Source organism: Brachyistius frenatus, unplaced genomic scaffold (assembly GCF_029030835.1).
Source record: "Brachyistius frenatus isolate BFR_SWC_R1_liver_20210118 unplaced genomic scaffold, ASM2903083v1 Contig_172, whole genome shotgun sequence".
In the NCBI taxonomy this organism is placed as follows: domain Eukaryota; kingdom Metazoa; phylum Chordata; class Actinopteri; family Embiotocidae; genus Brachyistius; species Brachyistius frenatus.
Genome location: NW_027210771.1, coordinates 408001 through 432327, shown reverse-complemented (window position 1 = coordinate 432327; position 24327 = coordinate 408001). Strand labels below are relative to the sequence as shown.

General features: G+C 41.9%; 1 protein-coding gene and 1 pseudogene across 2 annotated transcripts in view; one reads left to right on the top strand and one right to left on the bottom strand.

The window, feature by feature from the left end:
• Positions 1-126: 126 nt before the first annotated feature.
• Positions 127-22709, bottom strand: LOC138632077 (carnitine O-acetyltransferase-like; annotated as a pseudogene).
• Positions 22685-24327, top strand: part of LOC138632078 (ras-specific guanine nucleotide-releasing factor RalGPS1) — a 57422-nt gene continuing 55779 nt past the window's right edge. For both annotated transcript variants that reach the window (XM_069717357.1, XM_069717356.1), the window contains exon 1: positions 22685-22960. The gene's annotated coding sequence lies outside the window, so the exon portion shown is untranslated. The remainder of the gene's footprint in view (positions 22961-24327) is intronic.

Genomic DNA, 24327 nt, shown 5'->3' with positions numbered 1-24327 from the left:
TTTGATGAAACATTTACTTCTTTACACATCAAAAAAGCACAATATCAACACTTTATTAAATAAAATTATTAAACTAGATTTCAACAAAGGTTTTTCAGTGAAAAACTCAATATTAGGTATAATTACATCAACCACGTTATCATTAACCATTTCAGGTGGTAATTGTCCACTTTTATATACAGTCTATGCAGTTGCTGTGTCACAGCAGTCTTACAGGGATGAGAGGAGCAGATTTGATTGGCAATGATTGGAGTCAGCTGGGATGGCACAAAGGTGCAATGGTTAGCATTGTTGCTAAAGTCACAGCGAGGAGGTTCTGGGTTTCGAATCCGGGCCTGGGCCTTTCTGTGTGGAGTTTGCATGTTCTCCCTGTGCCTACTATCTCCAAACTCCTACTTCCTACTCCTACCGGTGTGCTGGAGTTGCACGAAGTGAAATACAAAACATGTTTGACACGCCTACTTACAGCATGCTGTCGTTTTCGAAGGTGCATTGAAAAGAGGGCGTACTGTATTTTCCCAAAAAGCTTTAATCATGATGAGGTTGAGGTTGATTTGGGTACTTGTTCCAGCAGAGTCCTCATGTCCAGCAGTGCATCCTTTATGGCTTGCAACTGATGTTGAGCAGGATTATTTTCTTTGAAGGAGTTTGCAGCTGTTATTACAAAAGTGATGTAATCTTTTGCGAGACTGTAGCATATATCGTAGAGTTCAGGTTGAGCAGGACAAGACATCGGCAGACAGTCACTCGTGGACGTCACCTGGTGAAGAAGAACACAGGTGAGCATGTAGTAGTTAGTTATTGTTAAAGTACGCAGACTTTTTATATTTCTGTAAGAAGCAGTAAATATTCAATCAGATATTAACAAGTCTTTACAGCAGGGTACATTGTTATAACTCTGTCTGCCAATAAATTGATGTTTTTTTTATTTCACTTTATTAATGCCCAAGGGGAAATGTCTTTGCTACAGCAAGGGGGTTCTCAGGGGGAGCTGCTGCAACAGGCTGCCACTAGCGTGGCGCCAGGTAACCTGACCTGAGGTGCGTGTTTTTGGATGATGGGAGGAAGCCGGAGAACCCGGAGAGAACCCACGCAAGCACAGGGAGAACATGCAAACTCTGCACAGAAAGGCCCAGGACCGGATTCAAACCCGGAACCTTTTTGCTGTGAGGCGACAATGCTAACCACTGCACCACCGTGCCACCCAGCTGGTTCGTCTGTTTCCCGGCAGAATTATGGAAAAAGCTACCAGTCTAAATTTTCATTACACTTGGTGACAACATGGAAGAACCAATACAATTTTGGACTTTTTCCAAATTAGTTTAGAGTTAATACGCTGTACATTAATTGGTGGAGCACACTACACTGATAAAGACATAAGTATGATCATATTTAACCAATTAACCATTGTCTGTAGAGTATAAACTAGATTATCTTTCATTGCATTGTTGTGGTATTCACATATAATTATGAATGCCAGTCTTACCACTACAAATATTTGTACTTTTGTCCCCCTGGCCCTTACCTGACTTGTAGAGAGTCGGTAGTCCAAGAACTTCTTGTAGGAGACGTCTGTGAAGATGTCGGGCATGGAAATTCTTTCATCAACAACCTGCATTTTCAGACCCAGGAGATGTGCGTCAATGTCCTGTCCACTGATTGCCTGTTAAGACGGACATAACTAAATGTTTTGATCATGCTAATGAGCAGATATAGAATTAAGGATGCCCTGATTTTAGCTGGTTTTCTTGGACACAAGGTTCCTGTTTATATTTAGTGTTTTTCAGGAAAACACATGTAGCACTCTGCTGATTTTGTTTACACGTTGTTTCTTTGTAATTCTGAAAAACAATGGTTTGTAATAACTTTTGCATTTAAATTCATCGGCAGAAAGACATTGGGCCTCATTCACTAATGTGTAACCTTAAATCTTACAAGATGTTTTAAATGGTCTCATAAAACATGTACTATCCTTATTATACCTAACTAATGATTTAAAAATCACCATCTGAGGGGTGCTGGCCTACAAATACTTATGTGTGCATCTGGTTAACAAATGGGACCGGTCCCTGAACACATCTACATCTACAGAGAGGAGCAACCTCCAAAGGCTGTTTTTCCTTTGAAAGTTTGATGTCTGCAGGGAAATGTTCAATATCAGGAGTTTCCAACTCGTAGATTGCCATCTACCAGTAGACACGTGACCCGGTTCTGGGTTGATCGTGGAAGGTTCGAACGATATGTATATGAATTTGATTAACCTAAAGTCACTTGGTAAATCTGTTTAAATTTCTATCCAATGAAATTCATGGACAACACGCCCGCTTGTGACACAAAGTGATTCAGCTTTTAGCAAATCGGCTATCAATATTTCCTAGCTGCTGTCTTTGTGAATGATACTCACCATCTTAGTGTTCTGTCTGTGTACTTTCATAGCTTCCGCCAAAAAATGAAGCTTCTCTGTATTCTGTAAGAAAAAAGGAAGAAGACGAGAATGGTACAATCATTATTGCATCACGACCAAAAGCAGCCTACAAGACCTTCTCTAATGTCAGTTGATTCCATAAAATTGCCCCAAAACCTGAATTTGAATGGTATTAATAGCAATCATTCATAAAAGCGTGATATTTGATTTTTCCCTCTTATCATACCTGTTGTTTGGGGTCATCAAAGGCCTTGACAAACGCAGCCGAGGCACTGGAGGTTGAACAGATTGTACCTACACGTCCATGTCTGAACATACGCATGGAGACCGCTTCATAAGATGCGCAGCATCGCTGGAGCAACCTGCCAAGAGAAGGAAGAGAAATATTTTTTAACAAAATCCCCTCCCAGAAACGCCACCTTAACGTGATGGAGAGGTTTGAGTGACTCAGTGATCCTGTGATCCTGTGAGCTTTGTCGTCCGGGGCTTCAGCCCCTGGTAGGGTCTCCCAAGGCAAACTGGTGCCAGGGGAGAGTCCAGACCAAGAGTGGTTCAAACAACCCCAGATGAACAGCAGCACACAGAATGAAGCCACCTCGCTCAGATCAGTGAATCTGGGGCACCCTCCTGAAACCAGACCTGGAAGGGGAGCATCTGGTGGCCGGGCGTTCGCCCAGGGGGCCTGGTCAGGCCCGTAGAAACAACATGGAGCAGCCACCCTGTGGGTCCACCACCGACGGGGTGGAGAACGAGAGGGTTGCCTCCATGCAGGAAGGAAGGCTCTGACTGCACTTCGGAGTATCCAGCCTTCTAGGAGTTCACTACATTGTTCTTCTGGGAGACTTCAATGCTCATGTGGGCAACGACGGAGAAACCTGGCGGGGGGTGATTGGGAGGAACGGCCTGCCCGATCTGAACCCAAATGGTCTTTCGTTGTTGGACTCCTGTACTAGTCAAGGGTTGGCCATAACGAACACCATGTACAAGCATAAGGTGGTTCATAAGTGTACCTAATACCAGAACACCTTAGGCCGGAGATCAATGATCGACTTTGTAGTTTTATCATCTGGTCTGCGGGTGAAGAGAGGAGCAGAGATGTCAACTGATCACCACCTGAAGGCTCTGGACATTTCTGAGCCGTCTTGGTTGACTTGCCTCTTCAATGTAGCATGGGGGTCGGGAACAGTACCCATGGACTGGCAGACCGGAGAGTGTTCTCCAACTATCAGGGTATCACACTACTCAGCCTCCCGAGTAAAGCTTATGCCAGGGTGCTGGAAAGGAGGCTCCGACCGTTTGCCAAACATCAGATTCAAGACGATCAGTGCTGTGTTTGCATTTTTGTCAATAAGTCAGACACGTTTCCGGTGGGTGTTAGCCTCCGCCAGGGCTGTCCTTTGTCACTGATCTTGTTTGTGTCCTTCATGGACAGAATATCTAGGCGCAGCTGGGGGGAAGAGAACGTCGGGTTTGGGGGTCTCGGGATTGCTTCTCTGCTGTTTGCAGACTATGTGGTCCTGCTGGCTTATTCAGACCTCCAGCATTCACTGGGGCAGTTTGCAGTCGAGTGTGAAGCGGCCGGGATGAGAGTCAGCACCTCCAAATCTGAGGCCATGGTGCTCTGCTAGAAACTGGTGGATTGCTCCAGGATGGATGAGGATGGAGTGGGAGATCACCAGGCAGATTGGGGCAGCTGCAGCAATAAAACAGGCGCTGCACCGGACCGTGTTGGTGAAAAGGCAGTTGATCCGAAAGGCCAAGCTTTCCATTTACCGGTCGATCTACGTTCTGACCCTCACCGATGGTCACGAGCCCTGTTTAGTGACAGAAAGAACGAAATCGCAGCTACTAGCAGCTGAAATGAGTTTCCTCCGTAGGCTGGCTAGGCTTAGCCTTGGAGATCGGGTAAGGAGCTCGGACATCAGGAGGGAACTCGCATCTGATCAGGATCCTCCTGGGCGCCTTCCATTGGAGGTTTTCTGGGCACACCCAACTGGATTATATGTCCCCAGATCTCCCAGTATGAGCTGGAAAATGTTGCCAGGGAGAGGGAAGTCTGGCCCTCTTGCTTGGCCTGCTGCTACCGCGACCCGATCCTGGATAAGTGAAGGAAAATGGATGGATGGACAAAATCCATGTCCGACATAGAAAGTCCTGAAACTGGGTGACCCACCAATACAAAATCTAAATCTCTGAAAATCAGTGAGTCCTGTTTTAGCTGTCCAGTTTGACATCGAGTTTCATGGTTTTGGCTTTCAGTCAATCATTCTGGTTGTCTTGAGTTCATTGACAAACTCTCCTGGCATTTCATACCTTGCCACTTCCCCCCGCCTGCTTTTTCTGCCAGTAGTTGCCAGTAGGTCAACTGACCCCTGAATTATTTACACTCCTGATCCACCATATCAAATTCCAGATTATCTTTGAGACTCTTGCCATAGCTTTCCGTCATTCTGTCTGCTCTTTTCCCAATTCCTTTATTGTTATATTTTATCAGCCCAGTTTGATAACCTTGTACAGCACAGTGGACCGACTTCACAATTCCTTGCAGAGTGAAAAACTCATGGCTCAAGCGGATATTCTACACTGCTAGTAGCAGCATCTCACCTCAGTGATGGGAAAACGTAAAGATCATCAACATCCGACATCATCGTTTCTCGATGTAGCCAGGTGAAGTAGGGGCAGGAAGGTTTTTGGTACTGTCCCTGATAGATATGATCTGACATGCAACTAAATCAGTGACAGCTGCTTCTTTTTCTTGGTCGCGCTGTCGCTTTAAGAGCAGTGAAGCGTAAGTGAGATGTAGACATAGAGAGCAGCAATGCCCGGGAATTAGGTTAGGTTAGGTTAGGCAGTTACTTTATTAATCCCCGAGGGGACATTTTTTCGCTACAGCAGCATACAGAAGCAAGAAGATAATAATAGAACAATAGAAAAGCAATAAAATAGCAGTAAAATAGCAGTAAAAATATAAAATATAAATATAAAATATAAAATGCACAGTATATACAGTATATACAGTACAGTATATATCTATATATATTATATACAAACAACCAAGAAACACAGTCGACAGTGTTATTGTACTGTGATGGATTTTGCCAGAGGTGAGTTATTGTACAGTCTTATTGCAGTGGGCAGGAATGATCTCTTGTATCCCTCAGGAATGATCTCTTGTATCTGTCCTTGTGACAGCGGAGCTGGAGGAGTCTTTTGGAGAAAGTGCTCCGCTGTCCCTGCAGCAGGTGGTTGAGAGGGTGGTCAGGATTATCCAATATGGATAATAGTTTCTTCAGCGTCCTCCTCTCCACCTCCTTTTCCAGGCTGTCCAGTTTGTAGCCGATGATGGAGCCGGCCTTCTTAACCAGTTTGTTAAGTTTGTTGGTGTCTCCGGCTCCAATGCTGCTCCCCCAGCAGACCCCAGTGAAGTACAAAGCACTGGCCACAACAGACTGGTAGAACATCTCCAACATCTTGCTGCACACATTGAAGGATCGAAGTTTCCTCAAGAAAAAGAGTCGACTCATCCCCTTCTTGTAGACAGCGTTGATGTTGGTCTTCCAGTTCAGTCTGTTGTCATGGACACACCCAGGTACTTGTACTCCTCAACCATGTCCACATCCTCTCCCAGAACTCTCAGCGGTTGTGGAGCCGTCGTCTTCCTCCTGAAGTCGACCACCATCTCTCTGGTCTTGGCTACGTTCAGGAGCAGGTGATTTCTTCCCGCCCACTCCACAAAGTCCTCCACTACTGCCCTGTACTCATCCTCCCGTCCATCCCTTATACATCCTACCACTGCAGAGTCATCAGAGAACTTCTGCAGATGTCTTGACTCTGAGTTGTTCTGGAAGTCAGTGGTGTAGAAGGTGAACAGGAAGGGAGACAGAACAGTTCCCTGAGGAGCTCCAGTACCACTGACCACCGTATCAGACAGCACACTGCCCAGACGGACAAACTGTGGTCTGCCTGTCAGGTAGTCAGTGATCCAGGAGACGATGGACGCGTCCACCCCCACCACCTGCAGCTTCTCACTCAGTAGCAGTGGTTGGATGGTGTTGAATGCACCAAAGAAAGTGATTCTCACAGAGTCACCGGTTCCATCCAGGTGAGACTGAGCTCGTTGCAGCAGGTAGATGATGGCATCGTCCACTCCCACACGAGGCTGGTACGCAGATTGCAGCGGGTCCAGTGAAGATTTCACCAGCGGCCTGAGGTGGGCCAAGACCAGCCTCTCCAGCACCTTCATCACATGAGATGTGAGGGCAACCGGTCGGTAGTCGTTGAGGCCAGATGGAGTCGTCTTCTTCGGTACAGGAACCAGGCAGGACGTCTTCCACAGCACCGGGACTTCCTCCTGCTTCAGGCTCAGGTTGAAGAGGTGTTGTAGGACCTCAGCCAGCTGGACGGCGCAGGTCTTCAGGACCACGGGCTGATGCTGTCAGGTCCTGCAGCCTTGCACTGGTGGAGTCTCTCCAGCTGTCTCCTAACCTGGCCAGTCATCACAGAGAGGGGGGGGTCAAGGTGTCGATGGAGGAAGAGCCCTTTGAGATTGAGGGCTCTATGCAGTTCACCAGGGGGGGCAGAGGGGGGAGGGGGGTCAGCAGAGGTGTTGCGCTGTCTCTTTAAGAGCAGTGAAGTGTAATTGAGATGAAGACATAGAGAGCAGCAATGCCCGGGAATTAGAGGCTGCTGAGGACTGTCGCATGAGCATTTAGCATCCAAACTGCACAGTAGGGAAATACTTGAACGATGGGTCAGCGTAACTCGAGGGAAAAGTTGCTGATAAATGTCGAATCACCTCGTAATTTTAATTTGTATGTGTCTGCTTCGTTTAGAGGAGACGAAAGCTGCCGTGAGTTGCAGGTGTGTTGGTCCGAGCACACGGGCGGCGCACTTGAATACGAGTGAGTTCATTATTTTCTTTGAAAATGTTTGTGTTCCTGTAGAAGTTAATGCTATCTGCATATCTCAGAGACTTAGATGGCATGGAGACAGATGAAGAGGTTCTCTATTTCTGCTTGACAGGACGAAGCCACTACTGTTGTTTTCTACGTTGTTTTTCTATATAAGGTTTCCTTAAAGTAGTGTCGTTTCTAGTTATCATTCCTGTTATATTGTAGTCATGAATTAGTGAAAAGCAATTGTTCCATTTTGCTATCACAGACATTGTTCTGTAAACTCAGAATTTACTAAATTAACGCTGTGCTGCAAGAGTACAGTCGGGGAAAATAAAAGACCCACAAAAAATATAAATGTGTTTGGTGTCTGGTCTCATCAGTTTAACCAGGCCACATAGAGGTGGGCCCAGCACATGCTGGGAAGTTCTGTTGCATCTGTTCTGTTTGCCTGCCCGGTTTTGCAACCTTTAATTCACCCTTTTTCTTCAGGTTAATTGAGTTCTTGCTTTTATCAGATTGTTTTTATGTTGTTCTTTTGGGTTCCAGTTTAGAATCAGGATAACTGAGCAACCATTACCACAAGTTTTAGTTTCACAGCAGGGTTTGGACAACACTAATGCCTTAATTAAAAATTGAGCCCTAAAACTTTGTCATAACTGGATGAAACCATGTCATCACTGTTAATGGTTCTAAGTTTTTCTGTTGCACTTTTACTACTGTATGTGATCAAGGTTTTTCTTTTTACATTCAACTTTTGCAGTGGATTAATTAACTGTGGTTTAGAACATAACAAATAAAAAGTGTTCATTCAAAGACAAGTTAATTCCAGGAGTTTTCCACATCTCACCTGTAGTAGGCCAACTGGATAGACATCTGTACTAAAGGATCAGGACTCATCTTGAGGTCCTTCAGAACCTTTTTCCCAAAGTGGTCAAACACCATCGTCCTCACGTCCAGGATTTGGGCGAGTCTGTGGCGGAGGAAAAGGGAAAAATTTCTGGACAGTGAGATTTCTCTTGGGTAGTTTTACAGATGTGTTTGTCCCTACATATCTCTATTTTATTACAAATTTAAGTGTATTATAATGTATGCACAAGATGTGCATTTTCATACATGTCCAAAATATTGTGAAAATGTAAAATAAAGAGTCCGCAGTAGAGCCTTCACAAGAGGCATTTGTCAATATGGACAACAGCTGAAGTGCTCCATCAGTTTATGATATATAAGCCAATTTAGGAAGTAAACGTGGGGATAGACTTGCGGTGTATTGGCCTCTTAACCATTGCTTATTTGAGACAGTCACAATCTTTTTATGGCAAAATAAACAAAATGACTGCTCATATAATTTTGTAAAATATCAGCGTTGTTGGCTGTAGACAGGGCTGCTTTAATTAATGCCTGTTACCAATAATCTATGCATTAGATGTGTTAGATGGGGTTGCTGCTGCAGGTACTGTCAAATGGAAACGGTGATGATTTCATTGTCATCTGGGTTTTTCTCTGGTTTTCTATTTTTCTGTTCATTCAGTCTATCAAACTCACAGCTTATCACAATTTATAACTTAACACAGGAATATGTGCACTCACATGTCCATGCTCTGTTTGGCCTCCTCAATGTCCTTCTTGATATCAGGTGTGACATTGAAGTGTAGTTTCTGGGGCATGGGCAAAGGCACCATGGGAGACTGCATCATCTCTGGCTTCTTCCTGTTTCTACACACATGAAAAAAAGACACATGGGATGGAACAAAATCAAATGTGGTGAGAAACCAAAGTTACAATTAGGTGGTTTGATAAGAATTCACAGAAATACTCCTTAAACACAATAGCTGATTTTCTCAGAGCGAACAAAAGATTACATGGATCTGATCTTAAATAAGAGCTTTTAGTGAGTTACACCACATGTAAGTAGAAGCTTTCTTTACAACAAAACTCCAAAGAGATCCTTTCAATAGTTCCTGTATGGACGATCTGTGTGATTAAAGAAGGACAAGCATTCTTGTCTTTGCTTCCAGCAATATGTTGTGATTTTTGTGTACTTACATGAACGTTATAACATGGTCAGATAAGGTTATAAAGATTGTACCATCAGCAGCAGCATGTGTCATGTTGAAACCACATGTCCCACCTTCTCCGATAATTAACTGCATGAAAGATAAACACCAACTAAGCATTAACACTGAGTTTCAATCAGAGTTAAAAGTGATACCAAGGTTTCAGTTTTTGTTTAAAAAAGAACCAAACTCCAGAAGAAGGAAGAGTGATACTCCAGATTGGAGTTGTTGTTTTACTATTGTAGCTGCTCAGATTTTGTGCAGACTTCGATAAAATAGACACTGTGATAAAATCTGAAGCTTTCTTGTTTCCTGTCTCAAGAATTACACACACCAAGTTAAGGGGGGACATTTTGTCACAAAGATTGATCTCTTTAAAAGGATATTTTCAAGTACTTGAACATTGATAGTGTGTTTAGAGCTGTTTCAAGTCAAGCACCGTTGTATTTGTCTGATTAGGGTGCTCATCACCCACCTTCGCTTGGGCACCCCCTGGGGTATTTATTGGGTATTATGTCTTTAAGACATGCTTGAAGTTTCACTAACTCATTTGGTTTTAGCTTTCTTAGATTAATACAGCTGTCAGTCATCTGAGATGGGAATTCATGCAGTGTTTCCTCATAATATTACATTAGGGGAGCATACATAACATGAAAAGTATTGGTCTTTGTACAGAACCCTGAGAAACTCCACTCCTAATTTTGGTGTGCGCAGAAGAGTCATTGTTGACATGAACAAATTGACATCTATCTGATAAATATGATTTCAGCAGCCTTGTGTGGTTCCCTTAATCCCAATGACATGTTCCAATCTCTGCAATGAAACGTTGTGATCACTTGTGTTGAATGCAGCTCTGACATCCAGCAGAACGAGTACAGAGACGAGTGTGTTTTTCCTGTGCAACGAGAAGATGATTGGTAACTGTTTCTGGGCTGTGATGCACTCTGAAGCATGATTAAATATCTTCAAACAAACCATTCCAGTGAAATCGCCACATCATATATTTGCAAAGGCTTTTTCAAGAATTGTAGAAAATAAACAGCAGGATGGACATAAATATCTATAGTTGGCAGAGACACACATTTGCAGTTTGCTCAAATAAACATGACAGAACTCATCCCTCGAAAATATCACTCCACCATCTCCATGGCAACATGGTAACTATCTGTGCTGGATGAAACATCAGTAGGCTAGTGTTGTTAGAGAGAAAACAGTTTCTGACTGCAGTAAAATTGTTTTTTAAAGGCTAAACTTCAATAAATTTGAATTGAAGCAGAATATTTTGCTAGTTAAAAATATATTACATATCTTTTTAAAATGAATTTTGAATTTTATAATGCTCTGGTGTTTATTCAGTGAGAAACCATCTCTAGAAAGCATTAAAACGGACTAGAAATCCTTTCTGTTGTTATGTGGTTGCTAAGGGTCGGACTGCTTCCTGGAGTAGTAAACATTACATACATTACATTAGAGTCTACTGACGTAACTAATTGGTTTTCAGTTATTAATCATATCCCATGTGTTGCCATGGAAATGGATATTGGAATAACGCAAAGTTGTATATTTTGAGTGAATTGCCCCTCAATATGAATATACATTTAGATTACATATTTTACTTAGTTGGTGACTTGTACATAATCACAATATTACACTTGAAGTTGTGCTTTAACATCATTATTGGCATGACAGTGATGCGGTCAGTAAGCTTCACTGTAGATTGATTGATCACCTGAATTGTTTTGTCGAACCAGCGGTTGGCGCTGTTCCACTGGCTGCCCCCTCCATGCAGCAACTGGAGCGAAGAGCGGCTGGTGTACATTTCATCAGACACTTGAGGCATGGCTCCATCCAAACACACCGTAAAAATGCTCCTATCGATAGCTGATAATGAATCTTTGGTGATCTTATCTGAACACACAAAGCACCCATGATGTTATTATCGAATCAGACGACAACAGTTTAACAGATCAATCTGAGATATTTTCACATCATCTACTTACTCTCGCTTCCTAATGGAATAATTGTATTTTTTTTTTACATTATGTTCTAAGTTATTATTCTCCCTTAAGTCGACTTCATAAATATGTATTGTTGTATGGTTACAAAACAAATATACAAAGGTATAAAACTAATTTAAACTTGTTTAAAAAACATTTTAGCACTGTTGTTGTCGACACAGTATGCGGAATTATTTTCCCCCAGCAGAGGGCACTGCGATGAGAGACGACTCTGGAAGACGCAATACCAGTCTGATTTTTAAAGCGTGTCTCACTGAGTGAGTAAGAGATCAAAGTTACACCGCTGAATGCTGCGCCTTTCCTAAATCAAAAGCATTCAGAAAAGCCAAACCAAAAAAAGCTTTTTCAACCATTTTGAGTGGAGCTCAGCCGTGTGAATAAATGTTTCTAAACATGAGAAGCTCTCGGAAACTTTCATTATGTCAAGTTGGAGGCACCTGTACTACACAGTGTGGTTACTCCTCCATTGAGCTGCAGGTAGAAAGAAAAGGGGCTGTTTGAGAGGGCAGCATTCAAAGTTTGATTAGTTACAAACTAATCTGAACTCAGCAGACACACATTTCTCTTTTTAAGTACTAAATTCGTACTCTGCTTGTTGTCTGGTGGTTTCTCCAAGTACCTTTCACTTGTTCTGACTGAGAATCAGGCTGTTTAGTTTCAGCAGTATAAAAGCAGAGTGGTGCTCACCTTTGACCAGGCTGCTGTAGGCCTTGCTCCAGGAGTCTCGGTGCAGGAAGTGAGGATGCCGACAGGCTCCAGGTTGGTTTCTACTAGTGAAGAGTTGTAGATCCTCTCCAGCTGAAGACAAAGCTGATCGACTGTCAGCAGAGTCCCATCAGTGTTGTAGACTTATACCACGAAGAACTGATTCAAAGGGAAGGACACACTGTCAGGAGTTCAGTTTTGTCCTCCATTTTGCCCCCGATCACCTCTCCTCCTGTGTCCCCTGTCTTTGTCTGTGGCCACGCCACTCACCTCCTGTGGCCACGCCCCCTCACCAGTCCCAGCAGATGCAGCCACTCACCCCTGATCACCACCTGCAGGTGTGCTGCATCTCCCTGATCACCTCCCCAGACTATATGTAACCTGCCCCTGCACAACTCTGGTGGTCGGTGCATTGTGTGTTTTTGTTAGCCACCCGTCCGTCTTCCGTCTGCTGCCCGTCCGTCTTCCGTCTGCTCCCCGTCAGCTCTCTGTCAGTCCTGTTCCTGTTCCCGTTCCTCCGGCCTCTGTGTCTCCTGCGGATATCCCGGTCAAAATCACCAGTCGGTGGAGTTGCCCTCCCGGCTCGGAGGATTGTTGACGCCGTCCCTTCCGCTGGTCTGCCGGCTGTCCTGTTAGTGAAGAGCTTGTAGATCCCCTCCCGACTGGAGACAGTGGACACGCTGATCGACTTTTGGTTTGTAGTTTTTGTTTGTTTATTTTTTGGGACAATAAAGACAGTATTTTTGGAACTGATACCTCGAGTCTGTGTGCTTGCATTTGGGTCCTGGAAAAAGATAAACTCCACCTCATAACACACACATGAAAGGTCATCTCTGTGGGCATCCCATTACAGTAATCTGATTACTTAATATGTTTAGAAAACATGCACCATGAAGAGAAAATCAAAACCTGAAATGGTCAATGTAATGGAAGAAGCTATTTTTTCCCCCCAGTTTTTTGAATTCTTTAAAATGGGCCCTAAAATCCAATTTTAATTACTTTTGCAAAAAACATTTCACTGAAAAAATAAAAGAATGATATTATATTATCTTTGTCCGTCATTTTGGTTCAGCATAGACATCATCATATAGCAGTTTGGTAGTCATCGCCCAACACTTCAGATAAATGTGTCTTCTGCTTCACATTTATGAAAGCTTCTCACCTGAGAGTTGTGTATCACTGTGAGGTGTTTGGGTTTGTTGGAGCTCTTGGCGTGGAACACCAGGGAGTCTATCTCTGGACCGGGGGACACGGCAGGAGGAGAAGATCTGGGAGTATTGATTCATGCACAGAGGCTTCCCACCCTTGTACTCAACTGGAAGAGTTTCACTGCGACACATTCAGGCTGTGTCAGTAAACACCAACAGTTTTTACCATTTCTGTCTGAAGGAGACAGCATGTTGCTCTCTGCCGTGGCCAGCAGCACCGAGGCCGAGGGCCACGTGTTTCTCATCATTGTGGATGAGCAGTTCAAGCTGCAGCCCTCAGTCTTATAGTTTCTACATCTTCTATGTTCATAGTGTTCTCTGAAGCTTATTTACCCATTATGGGATGTCAACAGTCGTGGTGCCCTCCGTTTATGTGAGATGAATTTATTATTATTCAAAGAAAATGAAGTGAAACATGTAAAACTTTACACATTGCATGCTGGATATTGAAATATTAATGTTTGTATTTCCCCATTAGGTTTGTGTTGGAATGTACAGAGTACAGCGTTCATTATGAGGCTCGGTCCAAACTTTTAATCTGCACTAAGTTTGACTGTTTTGTGGGTATTATTGTCCTTTATTCTGTTCCTCTGTAACAGTAACTCATCAGACCTCCAGAAGACACAAGTTATTCTAAGTGGTCAGATGATGAAGAGATAGAACATTTGAATATGTTGAGCTCACCTTTCAATCATGGTCTTCATGTCCAGAACAGCTGTTATCATTTTGGCAGCACACCTGGGCAGAGAAAATATGTTTTTTCATTTAAATGGAATTTACGTGACATGACGTTCCACAGATTTAGTGATGTGATGATGAGATTTATTTGAACTAAGAGAGTAGCAGCAGCCCTGTGTTCATCCTGTACTATAAAATGGTGAAGGGTTAGCTGGTGTCAGCTGTCTTTCTGTCATTGCTGCAGATATAATGACTAATGAGCAGAGTGACTGGTGATGTTGTAACCTCCATTAATGACTCCATACAGACACAGAAGGACCTGCAGAGTAAACATGTCTCTCCTCTCAGCTGCTTTACTACCTGTTAGGCTGCTGGAACTGAAATAAAAAACTATTCTGGTGATTCTGCACCAATACTAACATCTGCAGTCAGGAGTGATGTGTGATACCTCTTATTTCCTTTACAATCACATACCACGTAAAACCCTGATACCAATACAGACACGGATACTTGTTGGGTACATCAGCCTCGTGGTCTTTAAAGGGAAAAACATAGAAACATAGAAATGGAGGAAAACAACATTCATAAATAAACAGTTCACAGTTTATCTCCTTCATCTACATATTTCCCTTTCAGCCCTTTCTTTATGTTTTGATCTGCATGTCAGCAGCATGACAACATGAGTTAAAAAAAATACTCAAATAGGAATGGTGAGGGGGCGGAATCAACTGCTGGACCGGGCCAGGTAACAGAGTGTGGGATGGACAGGAAGTTAGATGACAGACAGAGACTCACTAATACACATCTTTTGAATAATGTACTGAGTCAACACAATTCTGGTTCAGTCCATTATTGAGACACCATTGATTATCAGTTAATTTAATTAAAATATGAAAATAATTAGTTGAAGATTTCTTTTAAATCATTTGTCTTCATTATAGCAGAGAAAACACTTGGTTCAGATTTTTTCACAACAACTGACACAATTTTGTGTGTGTGTGTGTGTGTGTGTGTGTGTGTGTGTGTGTGTGTGTGTGTGTATGTGTGTGGAGGGCAGGGCATGTCTTTTTTATACTTATTTGAACAATTTTTTTGGTTGAAATTTAGGTTAGCCTGGTACTCAGCTTTTAAGGGGAGTTTAAGGGTTCAGACTTTGTTTAGGGTTACAGTAAGGGTTGATGTTTGGCCTTTAGATGTGATGGTTAACGGTAAAAGGCTAGGGGATGCATGATGTCAAAGAGTGTCCTCACAAAGATAGAAAGACTGACATGTGTGTGTTCACCTTATTTGTCCCTGCCTATCCCTGAAGTCCATCCGGGGAAAGAGACACAAAGTATTTGAATAAAGCACCACAGGATCCCGGTTCTCAAGATTTTCCTTCTGCACGAAACAGTCTGATAACTACAAAGAGATAGAAACAGTGAGTGACACATATGATATGGTTTGGGGGCAGGACTGGACTGTTAGAATACCAGTAGGCATATTAGGCATTTTCCTGGGAGGCCGACACACAGTGATGTCGATACAAAATCTTTCAAAGAGTTGTTCCAGGTTCATGTTCACCACTGTGCTGCATCACCTCTTCTTTTAACAACACTCTGTAAACGTTTAGGAACTGAGGAGACCAGTTTCTGGAGTTTTGAAAGTGAAATGTGGTCCCATTCTTGCCTTATGTAGGATTTCAGCTGCTCAACAGTTCAGCGTCTCCTTTGTTGTATTTTTCATGTCCTGATGCTCCAGATGTTTTCAATGATTGACAGGTCTGGACTGCAGGAGGCCAGTTTATCAGCGGACTCTTCTACTACGGAGCCATGCTGTTGGAATATGTGCAGAATGTGGTTGGACGTTGTTCTGCTGAAATAAACAAGACCTTCACTGAAAGAGACGTTGTCTGGAAGGCAGCATATGTTGCTCCAAAACCTGAATATATCATTCAGCATTAATGCTTCCTTCCAGATGGTCAAGCTACCCATGCCATGTGCACTAATGCATCCCTGTACCATCACAGATGCTGGCTTTAGAACTGAGCTGATAACAAGCTGGATGGTCCCTCTCCTCTTTAACCTGGAGGATGCAGCGTCCATGATTTCCAAAAAGAATCTCAGATTGTGATCCATCAGACCTCAGGACAGTTTTCCACTTCACCTCAGTCCATCTTCAATGATCTCGGTCCAGAGAAGGCGGTGGTGTTTCTGATCATGTTTCTATCTGGTTTCTTCTTTGGAGAGTTTTAACATCATTTGTGGACGCAGCGATGAACTGTGTTCACAGACGATGGTTTTCACAAGTGTTCCTGAGCCCAGGCAGTGAGTTCCACTCCAGAATAGTGTCTTTTTTTTAATGCAGTGCTGCCTGAGGGCTGAAGATCAAAGTGTCCACAGCTGTTAGTAGTTCACTCACCCAGTTCTCGGTGTGGTGTGCTCTCCTCTCCAAGAGTCCCTGCAGTCGCTCTCCAACCCCTCCGGCTCTCTGAAACTCTTTCACCAGCTCTGTCGTGTGTTTCAGCTCATCTTCCTCCACGATGGGCTCCAGGATCTTCAGGTAGTGCTCACAGGTCTGCTGCAGAGAGGGGACAGGCTGTCTGGGTAGTCCTGTCTGGTTGGTCAGCCATCTGCCAGTAACCAGTGACGCTGATACAGGCTTCACCAAGTGACAGGATTTCACCAAACCACAGGGATTCACCATCCTCGCCTTCACCTGATAGATACAAGGAGGTAATAGTGACTCTTCTTTGGAGGAAGAACAGATGAAGAACAATGAACTTTAAAGATCCAATTAAAGACATGTACAACCCCATTTGCAAAACAGTTGGAACACTGTATAAAGTGTATCCAAAAACACAGTACAATGATTTGGAAATCATGTAAATCCAAATCTAATTGAAAATAGAACAAAGACAACATATCAAATGTTAAAACGGAGAAATGTCATTATATTATGAAAAATATACATCCATCATTTTGAATTGAAAAAAATATTTTAAAAAAGCAATATTAATTGTCAATAAAACCTCTTAGAGAACAAAGAAATGGACTCTTCCTTAAACCAAAAGCACTCAAGTTTAAGGATCTGGTGGAAATTAAAACTATTCAAATGATGTGCAAAGTCATAAATCAACAATTGCCTGCTAGTCTCCAAGGGGTTGTTCCAACTGAGACAGTACACATAACCTAAAGGGAATCTACATATTACTACACAACCTGCAGCGAGGACAAATACACAACAACACTGTTTCAACAAAGGGAGCAGCTTTGTGGAATAACTGCAATAATGAGTTCAAAACTTGTGGCATTTCTTCAAAACAAAAAAAGAATCTTTCGAAATAAAATACTGAGCGGAAATGTGATGAACTGTGATTCCTCTGTTATGTGTTAGTTTGTTTTGGTGTATTATGTCATTGTGTGTTTGGTTGTTTGAGTAAACCAAGATACAGAACATGGACACTAATGTTTGTAAAGGAACTCTTTCCTTTGTTATCTATGATTAGTGGAAGGGGGAAGGACAAGAAAAGTTGTTGAACATCTCTCTTTTGAACATGATTTCTAGTGTTTTCATTTGGCTGTTTTATTCTCATTTAGATCATTTTTTTGTTTGCCAATTTACTTTTATTGTTTATATATATTTTTTCTTTCAGGTTCAATAAAAATGTATTCATTGATTGAATTTGATGACAAAAACATGTCTCCAAAAAGTTGGGACAAGGTCAACAAAAGAGTGGAACAGTTGTGTAAAGCTAAAAACTCACGGAGGGAACGTCTCACAACTGATTAATTTAATTGGTGACAAGTCAGTAAAAGTCTGAACACATGGGACAAGGCTGAAAACCAATATGGGATGGTGGTGATCTTCAGATCATCAGGCAGCACTGCATTAAAAACTGACACTATTCTGGAGTGGAAATCACTGCATGGGCTCAGGAACACTTTAGACATATATAAGATTACATGGTAACATTATCTAGCTGGTGTAAGTTCTGTAGGCTACATTAAAAAAAAAAACAGGCAAAGTTAATTGAGGGCATGTTACTTACTGTAGTTCTGGTGCAATGTCTCAACATTGTGATTCCAGAGGAACTTCAGAATAATGAGGCTCAACAGTATTCAACGGTTTAAAAGGGGGTTGGAATGCTGATGGAACGATGTTTGCAAAAGAGCTTTTGGTAAATAAGGGATGGTGGAAACCACTTCTCTATCCGTACCACTCACACACGCCAATAATTATCATACATAAACAGGATAAAAAGGAAGTTGTAGACTTGTTTGGGTTTTTGTGCTGCCGATTTTTTTTTTTTTTTTTTTTTTGGGCCAGTATACAGTATACCAGTCAATCATATTTCAGTCATAATTCCTGAGGCAAAAGTACACATGACAAAAAGACGATGCAAAATTATGCTGATTAACTTTTTGAAACTAGAAATAGAAAAAAGAGAGGCCTCTGCAAACAAATGAAACTGAAGAAATGTTAATATACTGGCAACAGCACATTCGAAAACAAGAGTGGTGAACCAGAACGAGTAAGATGCAGCTTGACAGCTAAACAATGAGCTGAAATTCAAACCTTCAAAGATCTGTAAAGCTGAGGGAAACCACAGATTCAGTGGTAATTCTCTGGAGACTCCTGTCGCATATCTGCTGCGGTGGTGCTACCGTTCTCGTGAACTTAATATCTCAACAATGCCTCGAGGGAATTTCTTCAAACTTGGCAAAGATGATGAACTGATTTGATTTTTTGGTCAAATTCAAATATCAACATCACTGTGACTCCAATTCATCACATTCACATGAATATCATGTCTCAGGAACTCTCGGATGGAATTTTGTTGATTGTGACACAATTATTAATGTGGTCTTCAGGATAAACTGATTCAAGTTTGGTGCACAAAGTTCAAAGTCATTGTGGCCTCACATCCCTCTCATCTGTCCCACTCTCGTCAACACAATATATCAAGAACAACTTTGGTCAACTTCTTCAAACTTGGCAAAAATGTTCAGACCAACGATGAACTGATAAGATTTTGGTGAGCAAAGGTCAAAGTTCAGGGTTACCGTCACCTCAAACTGATCCATGCACGCAATCATTTACTGTATAATGCTTGGAGCAAATTCCTTCAAATTTGTCACAAATGTTCACATTATGTCGGCAATGATCTGATTACATTTTGATGGTCAAAGTTCAAGGTCACGATGACTTCACGTATTTCACATCCTTGTGGATATAATATCTCAAGAATGCCTTGAGGGACCTTCTTCAAATTTGGTACAAATTTTCACATGGATGGGTATATTCACTTCAGATGTTGGTGATAAAATGTGAATAAAAACTATGCAATGATTAGCAAATTATTTAAACCCAAATTTGATTGAAAATTGAACAAAGACAACATATCAAATGTTGAAACTGAGAAATGTTATTGATGTATGAAAAATATATGCTCATTTTGAATTTGATGGCAGCAACATGTCTCCAAAAAATGTTTTAACCTAAAGAATACACAAAATGTTTGGTGAGAAACACTAAATATATACAGGAAATCCCACAGGGAACCTTTAATATTACATCTGATATTTAACAAACATATTGCAAACAGATTTGATTGTGTTCATTCTGACAGGCGTTCAATCGACCGAGCGTCTCCGGACACCTATTGGTTCTTTGTAATCTGGCTATTGAGGAGAATATCTGTTTACCTGAACTCTTCACCGATGTCGCCATAGAAAAAGCCTTCGACTACCAACTCACGACAAGTCACGTAAGGAACGGAAATGTGAATATGAATACAACAAAACAGGACTGCCCTTTACTTTATAATCTGTAAATAAAGTAATCTGGATAAATATTGTCATATTTATAGTGAATGTTATTGGTTAATTCCACAGTATAAAAGTTGTCGTGTCATCTGTTGTCATGAAAAGTAAGCACTGGCCTTTTTGACATATTTGAACAAGCAAACATCTGATTCCTCTTTGAAACAGTGCCGAAAGATAAAGGTGATATATTTGAACACAAACAACTTTTTCAATCATTTATTCAACAAAAATATCAAAAGATGTAATATTTTTTCTGTGTGAGTAAGTAGACCCTTATCTTCAGAAGATAGTAATACATTTAGCTTTGTTTACAGTTTGCCCATAATACATAATTTCAACTGTGTTATTTCCTAGTTGTCGTTTATCAATATTGTCGTACGCTGTAGGACTGAGCAGCTGTTTTCACTGGTTTAGTCCACAGACTGTTTATAAAAGAGTTCATAGCTTCCAGGTCTAAAAAATGGTTCCGATGCAGAAGTGTCTTAAGCTGCAACACCAGCGAGTGCCACTAGAGGTCGGCTCCAAAAAGCCTCCGGCTCCATAGACTCCCATTCAACTTCTCTCATCAAATCCAAAGTGAATAAAATGTGTCCATCAGTTATCTCGGTGTTGTTAGCTAAAGTCACTCCTTCTTATTAGTTTTCTGGAGGTCCATCTGAAAATAATCCCTCATTCATTAGAAAAGAAGATTCAAAAAGACCTGTTTTTGGGGGGGTGTCTGGTTTTAACCAGAAACACTAGTTTTTAAAACTGAGTAAAAGGTTTCTGGATGTAAGCAACATGTATAGCTCCTTACAAGATGAAAAAACATCTTATAAAAGTTAGAAAGTTTTCACATTATAATGATAAATTAGTTACGGGGTCAGCTGTGTGGTGCAGAAATTGTCTGCTTATGTTTAAAACAGAAAGACATATCAGATTCTGCAACATGAACTGTCCACCACGCCTTCACTCTGCTCTTCTTCACCAGTTGATGTCTGAAGCCGGCTGTCAGCCCATCATTCAGCTGGATGAAGTCAACGGCTACAACATGTGTTACAGTCTGTTCGACAGTCACATGGTCGTACAGGTGACGGCCTCCAGAGCCAACAAAGACGCATTTCATCTGATGCGAGCTGTGGAGGACGCTTTGCTAGATGTCAGGAACCTGCTGGAGCAAAGAGCGACCTGATCCACAATCACAGCAAAGAAATGGATCTCATTTAATTTCAAGGAAACAGTCTGCATCAGCATTTCTATTAATTTCCATTAAGAATGTTTGATGTTCATTCAACATTTTACACTTTGAATTTTTTTTTAACTCGAAACAGGAACGTCAAAAGTGAAAAAGTGAAAGCACGAGGAGTCGCAGTCTTTCATAAGTATGCAAGCTCACCGTCTTTTACAATTAGCCTCTTTACATCGTTTATTAGACTGCAAATAATTAATTGTTTGAACTTGATTGAAATATGATATACTCCATGTAGAATAATGGGAGAGGGGTCAGTCTGAAATATGCCGTGCTTGATGATTCAGGAAGAAATAAACTGACTACGGTGCCTTGTGTTGTTTTTTATTTCTCATTAGCCTGTGTGGATAAAACTCTTAATGCTGGATGACAATAGAAAGACTTTTAAATAGTCAATTAACTTTAAAAAAAACATTTCTCGTGAATAATCTTTATAGATTTATATCATTTAGAGTTGGGTGGATTGATGGAAACATTTCTGTTCCAGGATAAATTCTCATTTGATCAGATTAATGTCTGAACTAAATCTGATCATTGAGTGGAAAAGTAGGAAATCAACAGAATCAGTCAAAATACAACATGATTAGGAACAATGATTCCTCTCAACAGTCATATTCATAAGTGAACATGGTGTTCAAAAAGAAGGAAGGTCATCTGGGACTTTTTTTTTATTTCTAAAAAGAGAAACAATGCTGTATGTAGGAGGACTTTGAGGTAACACCACAAAACATACCAACAGCTCTGAGTCTGAAACACATCAGGAAGTAAAGGATGAAATATGCAAATTAAGAAAACACTGCTGCTGTAATTCAAGAGCTTAAAAAGACATGGATGAGTTAATATCCTAAAACTATCAATAAATACTAAATTATTAACCACGGATCTGAACTTAAACTGTAATAATACGATACTTTTTGGTATTTATATGCTCATATTATCAATTGTACACTTTAATGACTTCATATATAAGCAGTATATACAGGCTGCAGATGTCCTTCCCTCTGGTCTCATTCATCTGTGGTGCGCTGCAGACACTCACTGCAGCCACCAGAGGGCGACAAAGAGCTGAAGTGAAGCAGCACAAGGACACTATAAAATCAGAAGGAAACACCAGAGTTACAGGATACACCATGCAGAGATGTTATCCTAAAATAAACTGTTTTTGCATTGACCCATGTGCAAAGTATAACTTAAATATTATCATTAATTTTATTTGTAAACTACACTTTGTGAGTTAAATGTTACTCCACAAATATTTCAGTCAATAAAAAGCCTGTAAAATCCTATGAAGCCTATTTTTTTTAATATAGACTCAACGTGGGTTTATTTTTTCCTCGTGTTTATAAATTCATCTGGTTTAAATCTGATTTAAAAATGTAAAATTTTCACACGACGTTTGTAAAGCATCGGATGTTCGTTATATCAGGCAGAGAACAACAGAGACACTGTAATGTACGAGGCTACACGCAGGCATGTGAAGGCATCATAGATGCACCTGCGTCTGAAGGACGCTGCCTCAGAGCCGCTCTCTGATTGGCCCGCTGCTCTGAGGGGCGGGATCTGTGTGTGGAGCCGAGCGGATGATTAGGCAGTACACCTGGCTGTCAGGATAAGTGCGCCTACCTGTCACTTCCTGCTGTCGGTATTTATTCATTTTCACTTCTTTTTTTCACCGGGAGATAATTTCGCGCGTCACTGCCATGTTTGTATGATTTCGTCCCATGTATCCCGCACGGTTTGTGGATCCTGCGGACCAGACGTTGCGACCTTGGCTTCATGTTCGGCTCAAAGAAGGAGTGACCCCGCTGGTTCGTGCTGGGAAAACACCGCTCGGGTTTAATGAGCCGCCGCATCGGGACTCGGTTTAATGTGGCCCTGTCGTGTCGTCTTTCTTCATCCGGCAGCAGCAGCAGCAGCGGGACGGACTCTGCCCGGTGGAAAGGTAGGCACCGCCGAACCGGGAGCTGTTTCATTGCGAGCCGAGAGGCGCGGCGGAGCAGCCCGGTCCACGCCGCGGCACCAGGCCCGACTCTGGGCTTCATGTGGGCTGGAGACGCCGTGTCATCCGGAACCGCTGTCGTGACGGGACACGGTGTACAGACAGACAGACAGACAGACAGACAGACAGACAGACACACACACACACACACACACACACACACACACACACACACACACACACACACACACACACACACACACACACACACACACACCGGGGTTCACGGCGGCCGTGTTGACGTTTGTTATTGAGGTGTGTGTGTGTGTGTGTGTAAGTAAACATGAGTCTCAGCTGTCAGGACATGTAGGTGGTGCAGGGCCGGCTCCAGCGTCCAGAGGGCCGCAAGGGTGGAGGCTGCCACCTGGTGAAAGGTTGTTGATGTTTGAGCCCAACAGATACGCCCCTCCCCTTTAATGAGCCGTCAATGAGCCCCGCCCCCTTAATTCATAGACAAGCATGGCCAAAGCAAGGTCACTAGGTGGGCACCAGTTCAACTAGTTGTAGCACTTGTTAGCATTTTCCCAATAAATCAAAGCCATTGTCACGGGATCAGCCAATTTGCTACGATCCCAACGTCAATGTGTCGACTTAAACAATGTATGTACGTGGTTTAATCAAATATGTCCAGGTTGCAAAATCGATTCATGTAGCCTACTAAAATTCTACCGGTCCAGGGACGGTCGTAACATCACTAAAATATACAAAATGAATCAATCAAATACTCAGAAATGAAAGACATTATGTACCATTCATGATTTACGATATTTATGACCAAATACCTTAATATTGATGTTGCAACACTATTGTAGAGATGAAAAAATATTGATACAATGAGATCACTTTTATTATGCAACTGATTATTCTTCATTTCGAATGTAATCGAGTGTGTGCAGGTGTTTCGGTTGTAGCAGGGCGTCCATGCGTGAGCTACATTAACACACGTTAGACTTTCCTACTTTTAGTCCAGAAAACAGGGATTCTAATAATGTTTGTTTGGATTTTAGATGTTTAAACTCAGGACTTTATCCAAAACGTACATATCAAGTTTTTACCTAAAATAAAAATAAAAATAAAATCACTTTTCCTTGTAATTTTCTCTTGAGAATTTCACATGTGGCTCATTTTTTGTAAGCAAGAAGACAAAGTATTTGAGCTTGTGTAAACTCACTCTGGCTTGTTTCTGATTAGAGATATTTGAGGTGCTAAAACTTTTCCTGGTCTCCTTAAAAATAAGTAAGTTACATCTGTACAAATGGCACATGGTGCCAGAGAGAGAAGTCGGCTCACTGGGTGAGCTGCTTTGCAAG